Below are 17,730 nucleotides of genomic sequence, written 5' to 3'. Positions count from 1 at the left end.
TTTGAAATGGGCTTTGGAATTGTGTAATGTAGTGAGCTTTGAAGTTATTGATGTGTCAATTTTAAAGTGATTACAATTCATTAAAATGTTGAAGATAGTAGTATGATAAACTAAAGAAAATATACATTTTCATCAAGTAAAAAAAAAAAACGAATAGTACAAAAGTACAAAAAATCTCAAATGTCATTTCAGCCTCCATCAACATGGCGCTAGCATCCCATGTTTTTTTATGCATTCAAAGCTGTTCATTTTAGTCTATTCAAACAGAGCCCATTTCAAAGGAAACAAGCAATTATTAAGATCAGGTGTGGCCAATTAGTAGGTGTGGCCAATTAGTGGGCGTGGCCAACACACCTGAACACACTTTAAAAGATAGAGGATAAAGCAAGTCTGGTTGATGCGGAAAACTGTGTTTTTAAACAACATTCTCTGAAGTTAAAGTTTTCTTGGGGTTTTTATGGAAAGTTTTCTTAATATTCTCAGAGCAATTTGAGAACATGACTTTAAATAGAACCATGAGGAAACCTGTAGGAAACTACACTGAGTTTTCAAAACATTAAGGACACCATCCTAATATTGAGTTGCAGTTCTTGACACAACCCGGTGCGCCTGGCACCTACTATCACACACCGTTCAAAGGCACTTAAATATTTTGTCTTGGCCATCCCCGTCATCTCCTCACTGCCATCTACACTGATTGAAGTGGATTTAACAAGCGACATCAATAAGAGATCATAGCTTTCACCTGGTTAGTCTACGTCATGGAAAGAACATGTGACCTTTGTACACTCATTGTATGCTGAAGTACTGAAATTCAGAGAGAAGCATGTTGTTTCTTAACTTTCTCTGAACTATTTGAGAATATTCCCAATGTCAAACCAGTCGGGGGAACATTCCTAGGACATGAACAAAATTGAAGTTAAATGTAATCGTGTTTGAACTTCCTGGAAATTTTCTGTAATAAAATAGAAAAATGTTGGTCAAGTTCTTTAAATGTGCTGAGAACATTCCAAAGCCAAGCAACTATCCTGCACCATTCCCAGAAAGTTTTGGGAAGGTTGTATGCCAAATAACCATAGGACAACCAAGCTTAAAGAAGCATATGGTTCTCAGAACGTTATCTGATAGCTGGGGTGTGACTCAGATTTCTGAAACTGATAACTTCCCTCACACAAGATGAGTTTACCTTGAGGGTATCACAGCTGAGTCAATTGATCAAAAGTTCATCATGTTCTCCTCACATTCATGGAGATATTGCTGCCAAGCAAACGTCATTGAAAAGTTGAGGAATTGGATTTGGTCGTCTCTGTAAGTCTAAATCTCCCAATCTATTCCAACAAACTCACAGCAGAACTGCATATACACAGTCATAAGGTGAGTATTTTCATCTGCACTACATATCATTCCTCTCCCTCCCTCCATCTCTGTCCTTGTCTCTTTCACAAGTAATGTACGGACGCGCACACACGTGCCACTCTTCTAATATCTACCATAATGAACATCTTCAAAAACAACCTGGATGACCTGGTTATAAATCTTGACAAGGATCCAAAAGACTTCCCGGCATTTCAGTCTCATTTCATGTGTTGATTCTATCCATCAAATATTGACTGTATTATGGCACATAAACAATTGTATAATGAGAGACCAAAAGTCCATGGAATCCAAATGTTTTGGTGGGACTTCATGTAATTAATTGAATGTCAAATATAAAAAAAACTGTACTGCCCCCCTTACAATCTCCTATCAACTTCCAGCATGGCTTTTACCAAAATATGGGTGACATTACTTATTCATGATTGACGTTTTCTAGAATATTAAACACAAATGTTGGTTTGTACCAAAACACATAAACATATGGGTGAAATGTTTTTTGTCCAGTGTCTATGATTTCCCGACGACACCCCCATCCTTTTGATACATCGTGTCACACGTTTTCCAAATAGTAAATTCCAGGAGAGGAAGTGGTTAGCTCAGGTAATTATATGGAATATTGTCCGTTTCTATTTTGAAAGCAATCGGTGAAGCAATCGAGGAAGTGACAATTAGTTGACAAATAGATGATCCACTTCTCAAACACAGCCAAATGAAAAAGGAACAGAACACTTCTGGGTCTGATGAGTGCTGTGTCTGAGATTTCCAGTGAGCCAGGCTGTGGTGTGAAGGAGGTCAGCACGGTGAATCCTCCTAGCTCTGTCTGGAGCCCTGGGACCAGGGGAGGGGTCATGGGAACAGCCTGTCTGCCTGAATATCTGCCTCCCTGCCTGGGGGAAGGACATAAGCACAGCAGCACCTGCAGAACAAATACTTCCTCTGACTGAAACACTAAAGCTACGGATTTGGAGCAAGCGCATCCAATTAACCCCGAAATGGACCTGAGGGTGACACTGCAGAGATGTACATTCCTATCAAAGCTGAAAGCCTATTTATGCCTCCCAAATGGCACCCTATTCCTTACATAGTGCATTACTTTTGACCAGAGCCCTATGGTCAAGTAATGCACTATATATGGAATAGGTTGCATATTAAATGGCACCCTATCTGGGGAAGGGAAGGGAAAGATAAAAGTGTGAAGGAAGGAGAGAGAAAGCATTTCAGCACTTGAATAATGATGATTGAGAAAGTTACAGACCCACAAATATCATACCCCCAAGACATAATAACCTCTCACCATTACAATAACATTCTCGACACAGCTCTTTCTAATATTTCTACTACTTAACATTGCATTTTAGTTACACTGTTTATACATACCACATATTTACTTATACAGCAAGCTCCAAATGTACTGGGACAGTGACATTTGTTGTTGTTTTGGCTCTGTACTCTAGCACTTAAAGATTAAAAAGTATACAATGACTATGAGGTGCAGACAGTCAGCTTTAATTTGAGGGTATTTTCATCCATATCGGGTAAACTGTTTAGAAATTACAGCACTTTTTGTACATAGTCTCTCCATTTAGGGACCCAAAATTATTGGGACAATAGGAAGGAAGGAAGGAAATGTTATTTTCGTGTCAAATCGCCAATTGGCAACACATCCCTTACTCATCCCCAACAAATTCCTTACATTTAAACAAACATTACAATAATTCACTGTGGTAATTAAATTAAAATTCTTTTTCCGGTGTTCTCTGCAAGCTAAATGTGTTTTAAAGTAGTAAAATGTTAAGTATTTGGACCCATATTCATAGCAAGCAATGATTACATCAAGCTTGTGACTACACATTTGATGGATGCATTTGCTGTTTGTTTTGGCTGTGTTTCTGATCATTTTGTGCTCAATAGAAATGTATGGTAAGTAATGTATTGTGTCATTTCGGAGTCACTTTTATTTACTTCTCCATTAATGTGGATATTACCATGATAACGGATGCTACCATGATACCACCACGGCTGCGACAGAGCCTGGGCTCGAGCACAGAATCTCTGGTGGCACAGCTAGCACTGCAATGCAGTGCCTTAGACCACTGCGCCACCCGGGAGGCCTTGATTTGATTTATTGTATCATTTATAATCTGGAATACAGAGCCACAACAACAAAAAAATGTGTCATTGCCCCAATACCTTTTAATTTTATTTAACCTTTATTTAACTAGCCAAGTCAGTTAAGAATAAATTCTTATTTTACAATCACGGCCTACCCCGGCCATAAATTGTTTGTTGGAAAGTCTACACATTCTAGTTATCAGATTCACATGGAATTGTTGTGAAATTTAAATGTTTAACTATGAAACTATTTGTGAAAAGATTAAATTATCTCCTAAATAAGATAATTGTTTCATAGTAAAATGTGGGCCCACTCAGTGGCCACGCCCAAGTGAACAGACATTGGTTGAGAACTATGAATCACACCCTTCTCTCCCAGTACAAAAGCCCGTTGACGGAAGTCAAACTCAGTTCCCGATGACGTGAGGACTGGTGTCCATATGTTTAAAACAGCTAATTTCGGGGCGGAGCTAGCATGTTGGAGTGAACGGCTGTGCGTGAGAGGCTCCTGCAACTTTTTTGCGAAATAATCCAATTTAACTTACTTTATGGCACTTTTTACAACAAACGTTTCTTTCTAATACAAGATTGTAACTTTTTATATGAAAATGCCGAGTAATAAGCGATCAAAGGACAATAAATCCACAGCGAAGGCCTTCTCCCCACTAAACAACGAGACAGACATGGCGGGAGGCACATGCAACAACGTGACACTTACAGAACTTACCCGGGCTTTGGGGGAGCTACGTGTTGCAATAGCTGAGGATCTTAAGGCCACTATTGCTGAACTGGACACCAAAATCGAGAGCATCATTCGAACGGTCGCTTCGCATGGCCAGAGTATTGTGGACCTTGAGAAAGCTTCTGAATTCAACGCTGGTAGGATCGACGAGTTAGAGAAGCTATGCACGTCATTGCAGGATAGTGTGCAGAGGCTTTCTGTGAAAGTGGTGGACCTGGAGGGCCGATCCAGACGTAATAACCTTCGCGTTGTTGGTCTGGCAGAGGGGGTAGAGGCGGGCTCTCGCCCCACCGACTTCTTCGCCAAGCTATTGAAGGATGCAATGGGATCGAATGTTTTGGATTCGGATCCCCAGCTGGACCGTGCACATCGCTCCCTTGTCCCAGTGCCTGGACCGGGCCAACGTCCTCGCCCAGTAATCATTTGTTGTCACAGTTTCAAGACCAAGGATCTTATCCTGCGTGAAGCTCGAATGAGGGGCAACCTGTCACATAAAGGGCACCCATTCCGTATCTATGAGGATTATGCGCCCGATGTGGCAAAGCATCGCGCCGACTACAGAGATGTCATGACCAAACTCTACAAACTCCATCTTCGCCCAGCCTTGCTCTTCCCTTCAAGACTAAGAATTACCCCGCCCTCCGGTGAGAAGATTTGTCTCTCCTCGGTTTTGGACGCAGAGAAGTTTATCCGGGGATATACACCTACCCCCGTACAGGTTAGAGTGCCTTGTCATTGCGTGTTAGGGTCTGCTCATGGACTCGAATCCATACTATACCATATTGGGTGAAACCGTATTAAATGGGCTCAACAAGGGCTACCGAACATGTAAGACGCTGAGCCGACCAATGGATGGCGGTCAGAGCTCTCATTTAACGTTAAATTCACTTTCATCCCGGCTGTGCTCAGAGCGATGCATATTTTTACTTCCAGGTTTGATCACTGACACCTTCGGATGGATGTACTTATATTCCCCCATTTTTGTTTTGTATCGTTATTTATTTTACAATCCTTACATTATTCTTACTACCATACCATTTATTTATTGCTTGCATGGGACTGAGAGTGGTGGTTGGGCAGACGCAGACGCAGACACCTGGTTAGCAAGTTGATGTTTTGTGCCGTTCTGCCTTTGTCTAGCCGTATGCCGCTCTCCCGACTAGAGTCCCACCAGCCCTCTGTAGTGCTTATGTCTGTGTAGGTACATATAATTACTATTTGTACTTTATTACTATTTTCTCTTAGCATTTTAGTATTATGTATGTGTATATTTTAAATCAGTGTAGATTGTTATTCTGGGGTATGAATGTTTGTATGTGTATATGTGCATATGGATGTATATACATATTTTTTAAATATATATATATAGGATTTGTTTGTGTGGGTATGTATGTATGTATGTATGTATGTATGTATGTGTATATGTGTATGTATATATTTATGTGTATGTATGTGTATATGTATATATATATATATATTTATATATATATATATACATATATATATTTTTTAATATATATATATTTTTATTGGGGGGAACGTTTAATTTAGCAAATCCTTGTTTCAATCTCCTGACCCACAGTATGTAAAGGTACATCTGACTATGTCGGTTGCGGATGGTTTATTTTTTGACCGGCAGTGCTTAGCAATATAATCTTGAGGCTATATCTTGCTTATCTCTGGGATTGAGACCCAGGATGACGCTTAAATGCGCAATATGTTTAAGTTGCAACTTATTCTGTTTAGGTTTATTAGATGTTAACTGAACACTTTATTCGCGGGAGCCTCCTCAGTTCATATGTTAGTAGAAGTTCTAGGATAGTGAGAGGTGAACGTGTAGTTGGGATTTTATTTTACCTCTTGTTCGAGGTCGCGCCGTGCTTCTTTGGCATCGGCCAGACAATGTGTTTATTATTAGAAATTATTATTTTCTCTCCTGTTTGTGCATACCTGTTAAATGTGGGTTGATGGGGGGGTGAGTGTTGGGGAAATTAGGGGAACAGGGTGGGAAGTAAAGGTGCTTGCAGGGGGGAGGAGTGGGTTGGATACTGCTCGGGTGTAGGTGCTACATATGCAGATCGTGATGGCTTGGTGCGCTTTCTTACCTTTTTATCAAGTTACGTGTTATGCAGGCCACCATAGGAACTACAAACGAGAGGAGTGCGGGGCTTACATTCACTTCCTGGAATGTCAAGGGTTTAAACGAACCAATTAAGAGAGGCAAGGTCCTAGCCCACTTGAAAGCACTCTCGTCTGATATTATATTTTTGCAAGAAACCCATCTGAAGAATAACTCTCATAACAGACTTAAGTATAGGTGGGTGGGGCAAGTGTATCACTCTAACTTCTCTGCCAAAACGAGAGGCACAGCGATTCTGGTACGGAAAGGAATTCCCTTTCTACATAAAACCACTATTGGGGATAAAGAGGGTCGGTATGTGATCGTAATAGGAGAAATCCACTCTACCTCAGTAACTCTACTAAATATCTATGGGCCAAACATTGATAACCCCTCTTTTTTCAAAAAAGTCCTTGCCCTGATTCCAGATATCTCCCATACTAACCTGGTCATTGGAGGGGACCTTAACTGTGTGCTAGACCAATATTTGGATAGATCCTCTACCCGGCGAACCCCTACCTCCTATTCAAGCGAATTCTTGAATACCTACATAAGAAATTCTAACTTATTTGATATATGGAGGATCGCTAACCCTATGGGTAGGGAATACTCCTTTTACTCTCATGTTCACAATGTTTACACTCGAATTGACTACTTTTTGTTGGATGCTAGACTACTCCCCTATACCTGTAATGTGAGGTATCATGATATTATAATCTCGGACCACAGTCCACTCACCTTCTCCCTGAGATAGGGTGACATTGTACCAAACGAGAGGGTCTGGAGGTTGAATCCTCAGCTCCTCACAGAACCAACATTCTGTGAATGTCTTAAAGACCAAATTAAATTTTTCTTTGATACCAACGACAACACAGAGACTTCCCCAGCATTATTGTGGGAAACACTGAAGGCTTATCTGAGAGGCTGTATGTTCTCCTTTCAGGCTGCCAGGAGTAGGCAAAACAGAGGAAAACTGGAAGAACTGGAGGGACAAATTCACTTACTGGATAGGGAGAATGCTAGCCATCCATCTATGGAGAAACATAAAACAATTACCTCTTTAAAATTTGAATATAATCAGATTCTCTCAGCTAACATTGCTAAATCTTTTCTCTATGCCAAGCAAAAATATTTTGAGTTTGGTGACAAACCACACAAATTCGAAAAAATGTGAGTGACCAAATGATTCACAAAGTTAAATCTGCATCTGGGGAATTACTCTCTTCCCCCAAAGACATCAATGATAGATTCCGGCAGTTTTATGAGACTCTATATACATCTAAAGCGGATCCTAACCCCTTAATTATGCAAACATTTTTGGAGGACTGTAATCTTCCTGCCCTGAACCAGGAAGATTCTAACTTCCTGAATAAGGAAATATCTCTTGATGAAATTCGAGAAACAATTAAATCTCTAAAGAGTGGCAAGACCTCGGGCCCAGATGGATACCCTGGTGAATTCTATAAAACATTCAGCAACATGCTCTCTCCCTACCTCCACAAAATGTTGGTTCAGGCCAATGAGGATGGAGCTCTCCCTTCTACGTTGGACGAAGCGTTCATTACAGTTAAACATAAGAAGGGTAAAGATCCAGAAGAGGTAGGGTCATACAGACCAATATCTCTCCTTAATACAGACCAAAAGATTTTAGCAAAAACTCTGGCTAACAGGCTTAGCACTTTAATTTGCAAATTGGTCCATTCGGATCAGACCGGCTTTATCCCTAACAGAAACTCATTCTTCAATCTCAGGCGCCTCTTCAATATTATGTATTCTCAGAGGTTACCCAACGTGGACCTTGCCGTCATATCTCTTGACGCCGAAAAGGCCTTTGACCAAGTTGAGTGGCCCTATCTATTCAAGGTCCTACAGAAATGTAATATTGGAGATGGGTTCATAAATTGGATCCAGCTTTTATATAGGAACCCCTGTGCCAGAATACTCACTAACCAATCATTGTCGCCCCGATTTAACCTTTACATGGGGACAAGGCAGGGTTGTGCGCTGTCGCCTATGCTCTTCGCCCTAATTATCGAACCGCTCGCTCAGACAATTAGATCTCATGCAGCAATACACGGCTATAATACTAATTATACTCTAAATAAGATTTCCCTATATACGCAGATGACATCCTCCTCTATGTAACAGATCCCCAGGCTAGTATCCCAGCTATTCTTGATGTGATCAATTTGTTTGGTACCTTCTCGGGATACAGAATAAATTGGAACAAGAGTGAATTAATGCCCATACGGTCGCAAAACACCTCCTGGCTAGAACATCTCCATCTTCAGAAAAATGTATCTACCTAGGAATTGTAGTTACCAAACAATACTCCTTACTATTTAAAGAGAATTTCCCCTTCTGATACAAAAACTCAAGGCAAACATACTATTTTGGAGAACTCTCCCAATTTCTCTGCTCGGAAGAATTAATGCCATTAAAATGGTCTTCCTCCCACAACTGCTCTACCTATATCAGAACATCCCAGTATTCATACCTAAATCCTTTCATAAACAACTGGACTCAATTATCAATCCTTTCATCTGGGATTATAAAACACACAGGATAGGTAAAAAACACCTCTGTAAATCCAAGATGGAAGGAGGATTGTCTCTCCCAAATTTGATATTTTATTACTGGGCTGCTAACCTCCACGTTGTTACGTTTCTGCTGGATGACGCACTTCCGTCATCCAGCTGGCTTAATATGGAGCGTGAGGAGTGTCACCCCTTCTCCATTGGCGCTGTAATTTTGTCGCCTGTCAATCTGGAGATGTCACTTTATTGTAACAATCCTATTATACATAGCACAGTCCGAATCTGGAAGCCCAGTCAAAGTCCACTTTGAGCTTAGACCAATGTCATTCATGCTCCCTGTCGCCAGGAATCCCTCCTTTTCCCCCTCTAACCTTGATAACACCTTTGAGCGATGGGGAGAGTTGGGGATAAGTACCATAGGGGATTTATACATAGAAGGGACCTTTGCTTCCTTTGAGTTGCTGAGGGAAACTTATAATCTTCCCAGAAGTAATTTTTTCAGATACCTACAAATTAGAGACTACGTTAGAAAACACCTCCCGACATTTGGGAATGCTAAACCTTCCATGTTTGACGGATGCATACAAATATGCCCCACCTCAGATAAACTGATATCCTGTCTATATGATGCTTTTCAATCTGTTAGCACAGCTTCTACAGATGCCATCAAGGCAACATGGGAGGAAGAACTAGGGACTGACATCTCGGTGGCAGACTGGGAAGAGAGCTTGGAGTATATCCACACATGCTCCATTAATTCCAGACATCGTCTCATACAATTCAAGGTATTACACAGATTACACTATTCCAAAACTAAACTGCATAGGATATTTCCTGATACATCCCCTACATGTGATAAATGTCAGGCTGCGTACACTACTCCACTGCTTTGCCCTATGCTCTAGCTTGCATGGTTATTGGTGTGGAATTTTTGGGATCCTCTCTGAAGTTTTGGAGACTTCAATAGATCCAGACCCGCTTCTGATAATCCTGGGAGTATCTGAGTCCCTAAACGGATTAACCAACCCCCAAAAACAACTAATCTCTTACAGTCTCATTTCGGCAAAAAAACTAATCTTGTTGTTTTGGAAAAGGAGGGAAGCGCCCTCTACCAAATTATGGCTCAGTGAATTGGCAAACACTGTACACTTAGAAAGAATTAGATATATTCTGAACAATAAATTATCAACATTTGATCAAATCTGGCAGCCTTTCCTCTCCTACTTGGACGAGTCGGCGCTGTGAATTTGTACTTATTAACGCACTCTCAATTGTAATATTTTCATCTACCTTTGGGCAGCATGTGCTGGCCCTGCCACCCGAGCAGTTGGGGGGGACATCTACCCTCTTTCTTTCTACATGTCCTTGTTTTGTATGTCATGTTTTGTATTATTTGTTTTGCACCCAGAACTCTGGGTCTTGTTTTCCTCTATGCTCTTTAGATAAGAATTGTATACCTGTCTTGTATACCTATACACCATTCTTGTGTGTGTTTAATAAAAATTATTTGAAACATAAAGGGCTAATTTCAACTTTGAGATGAATTTCGACTAGACCATCCAGAATAAAGTGTGAGTTGATTATAGCAACTTGGTATGAACTTTGAACAATTATTCACTAAAGAAGTGATACCTCCTAGACGTCGAGTTATCAGCTACAGCTGTAAACGTACGTGGCCTAGAAAAGGACAGACAATCTCAGAAGAACGACAGGGTACTTTAACGTATCCGATCTACAACACTACGACCAGAAAGATTCTTCAAAGGACAATGGTGTTCTCTGCTGGGTAAACCAGTCTTCCAGCTCTCATCCATCTATCGAAGCGCAACTCAGAGTAAATATATATATATCTTGCATTTTCCTTTTCCGATTGGGCAGTTAGTAGAATGCATAAGATTCTGTATTTATGGCAGAGTAGCTTCTCAAGGTCTGATAGACCCAATCCCTTTGTCCCTCAGTCTTCCCGCTCTTTCATTCAAGCCCAACCCCCTTTGTGTAACCAGCCGTCATATCGCGTTAGCCCACTGGGGTCTTTTCATGACATGATTAGTAATCAATGTGTGATCTATCCGGTGTGTGTTTTTATATATGTAATTCTGTGTGATTATTTAGGCATTTAGTAAATAAATAATGAAGCCAATGTGTGTTTTGCTGATTAAACTTATTAGCTAGGGTCTGTGCAGATAACCAAGTACCTACGACAATCAGAATGTGACTGATCGAGGTGACGATTAATCAATTGACTGCTATTGATATAAAAGATCTTCAGATCTTTAAGAGAGTGGGTTCGGGAGATAAACGCTCTATATCAATTATTGCTTGCTTGGTGCCCCATGTTCTTAATGGTTTAATTGTTGCCTGTTTTAATTCAATAACATAATCAATTAAACGTTAGGTAATCGTTTTGACAAAATAGCATGTCATATAATTTAATCATGACATGACATTGCATTTGGATTACTGTTACAATGCTATTTGGCTTGTTAATTGGATACGTTCTTGTTTTTCATTTTTTAAATGGATTATTTTTGCACCTGTTTGACATTTTACTGCATTGTTAGGAGCTAGTAACATAAGCATTTCGCTGCACCCGCTAATAACATCTGCTGAACTGTGCACTCAACCAATAAACTTTGATTTGCTACACCACAACTACTACTCTGGGAGGATTTCATTTCTGTCCATCGCATGTGATACAAATGAGATGACATGGCGACTCCTGTATATGTCATCCTCTGTATGACTACATTAGATTGCTCCCATCACCCACCTCAACGAGCATTCCTGGCTCAAAGCTGTCCAATCAATTGTGGAGGGAAAACGGTCCTGAAACTATCTGTCTGGTCATGTGTTTGATATTCATCATAGTTTTGATGTACCCAAGCCAGGGGGATTTGTCACACTACAAGTGTTCACAATCACACTATTGAAACAAGGTGACAGTGTGAGAGGAATAGGTGAGCCAATCATTTTTCCCATAATGAAATATCACGATGCAGAGGAGGCTTGTCCAGGTAGGAAATGGGCAGTGGTCCTGCTGAATCAGCCTTGTAAATGGATTAATGGGGATTTATTTTCATTCTCCAGCAACTGTATATGATTGTGTGTAACCACAACCATGTCTAATAGATGCTGCAGAAATACACTCGAGATAATTGTGATGAAGATTGATGATGTAACTATAGAGTCACTTGTACTGAGCGTAGCGCATGGGTGACTGTTGTCATTGATAGGCATTCTCAGCTGTGTCTCAATGATTTTCCTGCCTTCTTGGACTGAAACTTACATCAGATGTCAGCTGAAATGCTCAACCTTGATAACAACCACAGGAGATGAATGTAATGCTTTATACTTGCAAGTGTTAAATTGATCTGATGAACATTTCCTATGTGTCATACAGCAGACTTAGCAGTAGGGTGTCTACCAATGAAAATAGCTGCCAACAATATGCATGCATAAATCTTAATTCAGAGAGATAAGACACAGAATCAACAAACACAGTAGTTTTAAAGACACAGTTCTTAGTTTGTGTTTCAGCCCAGACATGACAGCCCCACCACTTGGTTTGGGATAAAGCTGAGGAATTGGGTTGGGGAATTGTAACCACTCTCAAATTCATAGATGGAGCTAATCAATGGAGTAATGGAACTATTGATGAAGTACCTTGTATTTTGGTGTATGATAGGGTAAGAGACCGTTCTAAACTCATGAGGCATTAACCTATATTCTTCAAGAAGCAATGGATATTAATGGAAATGACCATTAAAAAAAATATATCCCACATATCCCAGATTGTGCCTTGAAAACTGTCCCTCCATCCTGACTAGAAAAGGGCAATTCTCTGTGGGCCAATTACAAGGTACTGCAGTAACCTTCTCTGGGTCACAGCACATAGATTTTCTGTTCCTTTTCCTTAAAGGGACACCAGGCATTAGCGTTTATGTTTTCCCCACTGCTAGCAGATTCATTAATTTGAGTCATAAATCAGACTTGGAGCCCATTATTAAAACTGTGTCCGGGAACTAACGGGAGAGCATGAATATTTAAAACATTATATAAGCACACAAAGGGACTCTTTAAAGGAAGTAGCTAGCTGGTCTCTTCTAATGTTTTTCTGTTTTAAGTAGATGTTTCTAAAGGAGAGAGAGAGGAATAGCCAAAAAGCAGATACCAAATATTTGTGTCTGGTCAACCAAGAGTAATCTCATCAAAACATGACACCATGCCAACACACTCCTTTGATAGTTGTTTACCTGCAGTTAAGGCTAGCCACAAGATTGTCAAATTACTTGCCTTAAAATCTACTCAAGTCTTGCTAATGCTGCGTTCAACCAAATGGGAAGGTGTTATTTATCATTTGTGAAGTCGTAAATACGAGTTGGATGCATTCACATGCTTTGAACTCTACAAAACGCTACAAAACGCTGATTGGTTAACAGCAAACAAGCTGTTGTCAACCATAAACTAAAAGTACAACTTTCATGCAAAAACCATATAACAGATTGCTTTGTGTAAATAATGTTTTGTTGTTGCATTTAACAGCATTTTCGGCAGTTAAATGCAACAACAAAACATTATTTATACAAAGCAATAGGCACTTTTCTTAGGTGACAGCTCACGGATAATAGCTCAGGGATGATAGACAAGTTTCCCACCAAATCAAATCATTGATAATATCCTTAAAGCGGCAATCAGCAGTAGAAACAATAACAACGTGGTAAAAAGCTTGAGGGATGTGGCTGGAGAAATGTAACCGCTCTCAAATGTATAGAAAGAGCTATGGATGCAAGAACTGACCATCCATGTTATAAAAGTATAGTTTTAACCATGTTTTGAGGCTATATAGTACCTGTTTACATTTACTTTGTTTACAAACATTGGAGAAACATAAGCTTACATTTTGGGTTATGATGGGGTACGAAAGTTGAACTAAGCCCATGAGGCATTTATCAGTTATATTCTACAATAATCACTGGGTACATCATTCATTGAATTTAAAATGGATGTAGCAACTGCTGATTGCCACTTTAAAGGGACATTTCAGGTAAATTACAAATATATATTTTGTTTTCTTACCTTGAAAGCAGTCTATGGACAAGGGTAAACTGTTTAACCCACACTTCGGTTTTGTTAATCTAGTTACTTCAGCATAATGTCAGCATTTTCTAAGCAAAAACTAATGTCAATATCCTTTAACATATGCAAAGGGATTGTGTAGCTCAGTGGCTTGAACGAACTTTTAGTTTGAGATGATTTGGGTATGACATTTTGCATGCTAAATGTTTACATGCCTAGTAGGTTCATCATCATATTAGAGGGGCATACGCAGAGACACATAGTAGATATAAAAACAAGAAGGGAGAGATCCATTGCATTGGCTACGGCCACACTCAAACACATGAACATGGATCCCACTGGGCACACCCCGTCATTTCAATGTGGACAATTTAGTCATATTTGGATGAGTCGTGATAATTGAGATTGCCACCTATACTCAGCCCCTCAAGAAGACAGCCAAAAGTTTGTTGAATTCCCAATGTGTAGGTGGCAGGTAGCCTAGCGCTTTGAGTTGCTGGTTGCTGGTTCAGAGCCGACAAGGTGAAAAATTGGTCAATGTGCCCTTGAGCAAGGCACTTAACCATAATTGCTCTGGATAAGAGTGTCTGCTAAATGATTAAAACGTTCAATGACAGAAATGTTTCTGTTTAAAATCACTTGATGATTTAATTTCAAAGACAAATAATGTTGTTTTTTTGCTAAATGCTATATATCTGACTCAGTCTCAGAGAAATAAGGAGTTCTGCTATGTTTTACAGTCAAATGTAACAAATAACAAAACATTTAATAAAGAACTGTACAAATGATACATTTGTGACATGAATATATCAAAAACAAAGTCAATACAGTAATATGAGATCTGTATGTAAAATGTTTACATTTGACATTTTAGTAATTTAGCAAATGCTAAATTTGCGACTTACAGTAAAATAGCTAGTTGAGACAACCACATATCACAGTCAAATATACAGGATACGAACATTCCATTCCAGCTAAACAATGGATATATAGCGTTTTGCAAAAAATAACATGTTCAGATTAAAAATCTGAACACAGTAATAGTTTAGACACACATGAAGGTACCTATAAACAATCATTTCTGATGAAAAAACATAATAGCAACTAAGTTTTATCACTGTGCTTCGTCTAATAGCACAACCAAATGACTTGGATAGCAGTTGAGATTACATTCAAAGTACATAGTGCAAGTGATTAATGCCTTTCGAGATTCTGCATAGATTATTATAGCAATTGTAAAGAGCTCCACAGATCTGTGACTTTACATGCTATCTTGAACATGCATGCTTTCTATGATTACATAAGAAGACAACTATAGTTACAGTAACCTCAAACTGTGGCCATGGATGTGTACTCATTTTAAGGTTAAATAAATACTGTTAACCTACATTCGTTTTTAAGATAGCCCGAACTTTAGTCTATTTACTGTATTACAAAATAAATATTTAATTAAGTTTGGTTGACAATGCAACCAAGTATTACAATTTTAAGGGTGTACAGAGCCTGTACAGAGACTTTTTCAAAATGTTGTTGTGTTACAGACAAATGTAAAATTGATTAAATTGAGATTTGTTTTTATCACTGGCCTAATGACAAAGTCCAGTTACGTTTTTTGAACTGTTTACAAATAGTAAAAAAATGAAAAGCTGAAATGTCTTGAGTCAATAAGTATTCAACCCCTTGAGAAGTAAAAATGTGCTTAACAAGTCACAATACGTTGCATTGACTCACTCTTTGTGCAATACTAGTGTTTACCATGATTTTTTCCACATCTTTAACCCATATATACAATTATCTGTAAGGTCACTCAGTTGAGCAGAGAGGTTTTCCAATGCCTCATAAAGAGGGACACCTATTTGCGAGCCAACTCAGTTGACGAAGAGGATGGAAACAGCTCAGGGATTTCACCATGAGGCCAATGGTGACTTTAAAACAGTGACAGAGTTTAATGGCTGTGGTTGGAGAAAACTGAGGATGGATCAACAACATTGTCAACTCAGCAAAAAAAGAACCTTTTTCAGGACCCTGTCTTTCAAAGATAATTTGTAAATATCCAAATAACTTCACACATCTTCATTGTAAAGGGTTTAAACACTGTTTCCCATGCTTGTTCAATGAACCATAAACAGTTAATGAACATGCACCTGTGGAAAGGTCATAAAGGCACTAACAGCTTACAGACGGTAGGCAATTAAGGTCACAGTTATGAAAACTTAGGACACTAAAGAGGCCTTTCGACTGACTCTGATATACATCAAAAGAAAGATGCCCTGGGTCCCTGCTCATCTGTGTGAACATTCTTTAGGCATGCTGCAAGGAGGCATGAGGACTGCAGATGTGGCCAGGGCAATAAATTGCAATGTCCGTACTGTGAGACGCCTAAGACAGCGCTACAGGGAGACAGGACGGACAGCTGATCGTCCCCGCAGTGGCAGACCACGTGTAACAACACTTGCACAGGATTGGTACATCCGAACATCACACCTGCGGGACAGGTACAAGATGGCAACAACAACTACCCGAGTTACACCAGGAACACACAATCCCTCCATCAGTGCTCAGACTGTTCACAATAGGCTGAGACAGGCTGGACTGAGGGCTTGTAGGCCTGTTGTAAGGCAGGTCCTCACCAGACATCACCAGCAACAAAGTCGCCTATGGGCACAAACCCACCGTCACTGGACCAGACAGGACTGGCAAAAAGTGCTCTTCACTGATGAGTCGTGGTTTTGTTTCATCAGGGGTGATGGTCGGATTCGCGTTTATTGTCGAAGGAATGAGCGTTACACTGTGGCCTGTATTCCGGAGCGGGACCGATTTGGAGGTGGAGGGTCCGTCATGGTCTGGGGCGGTGTGTCACAGCATCCTCGGACTGAGCTTGTTGTCATTGCAGGCAATCTCAATGCTTTGGAAGACATCCTCCTCCCTCATGTGGTACACTTCCTGCAGGCTCATCCTGACATGACCCTTCAGCATGACAATGCCACCAGCCATACTGCTCGCTCTGTGCATGATTTCCTGCAAGACAGGAATGTCAGTGATCTGCCATGGCCAGCAAAGAGCCCGGATCTCAATCCCATTGAGCACGTCTGGGACCTGTTGGATCGGGGGGTGAGGGCTAGTGGCATTCCCCCCAGAAATGTCCAGGAACTTGCTTGTGCCTTGTTGGAAGAGTGGGGTAACAGTTCACAGCAAGAACTGGAAAATCTGGTGCAGTCCATGATGAGGAGATGCACTGCAGTACTTGGTGGACACACCAGATACTGACTGTTACTTTTGATTTTGACCCCGCCTTTGCTCTGGGACACATTACATTTCTGTTAGTCACATGTCTGTGGAACCTTTTAAGTTTATGGCTCATTTGTTGAATCTCGTTATGTTCATACAAATATTTACACGTCAAGTTTGCTGAAATTAAACGCAGTGGACAGTGAGAGGACGTTTCTTTTTTTGCTTAGTTTAGTTACTTCATGATACTAACCTAAATGACAGAGTGAAAAGAAGGAAGCCTGTACAGAATAAAACTATTCTAAAACTGCAAATAATGTGGCAAAGAAATTACATCTATGTCCGGAATACAAAGCGTTATGTTTGGGGAAATCCAACACATCACTGGGTATCACTCTTCATATTTTTAAGCATGGTGGTGGCTGCATAATGTTATGGGTATGCTTGTCATTGGCAAGGACTAGGGAGTTTATAAGATAACATTTAAGGGAATTACAGCTAAGCACAGGTAAAATCCTGGAGAAAAACCTGGTTCTGTC

Source organism: Oncorhynchus tshawytscha, linkage group LG10 (genome assembly GCF_018296145.1).
Source record: "Oncorhynchus tshawytscha isolate Ot180627B linkage group LG10, Otsh_v2.0, whole genome shotgun sequence".
In the NCBI taxonomy this organism is placed as follows: Eukaryota; Metazoa; Chordata; class Actinopteri; order Salmoniformes; family Salmonidae; genus Oncorhynchus; species Oncorhynchus tshawytscha.
The sequence above is the reverse complement of the archived record's forward strand: the minus strand, read 5'-3'. Positions refer to the sequence as shown.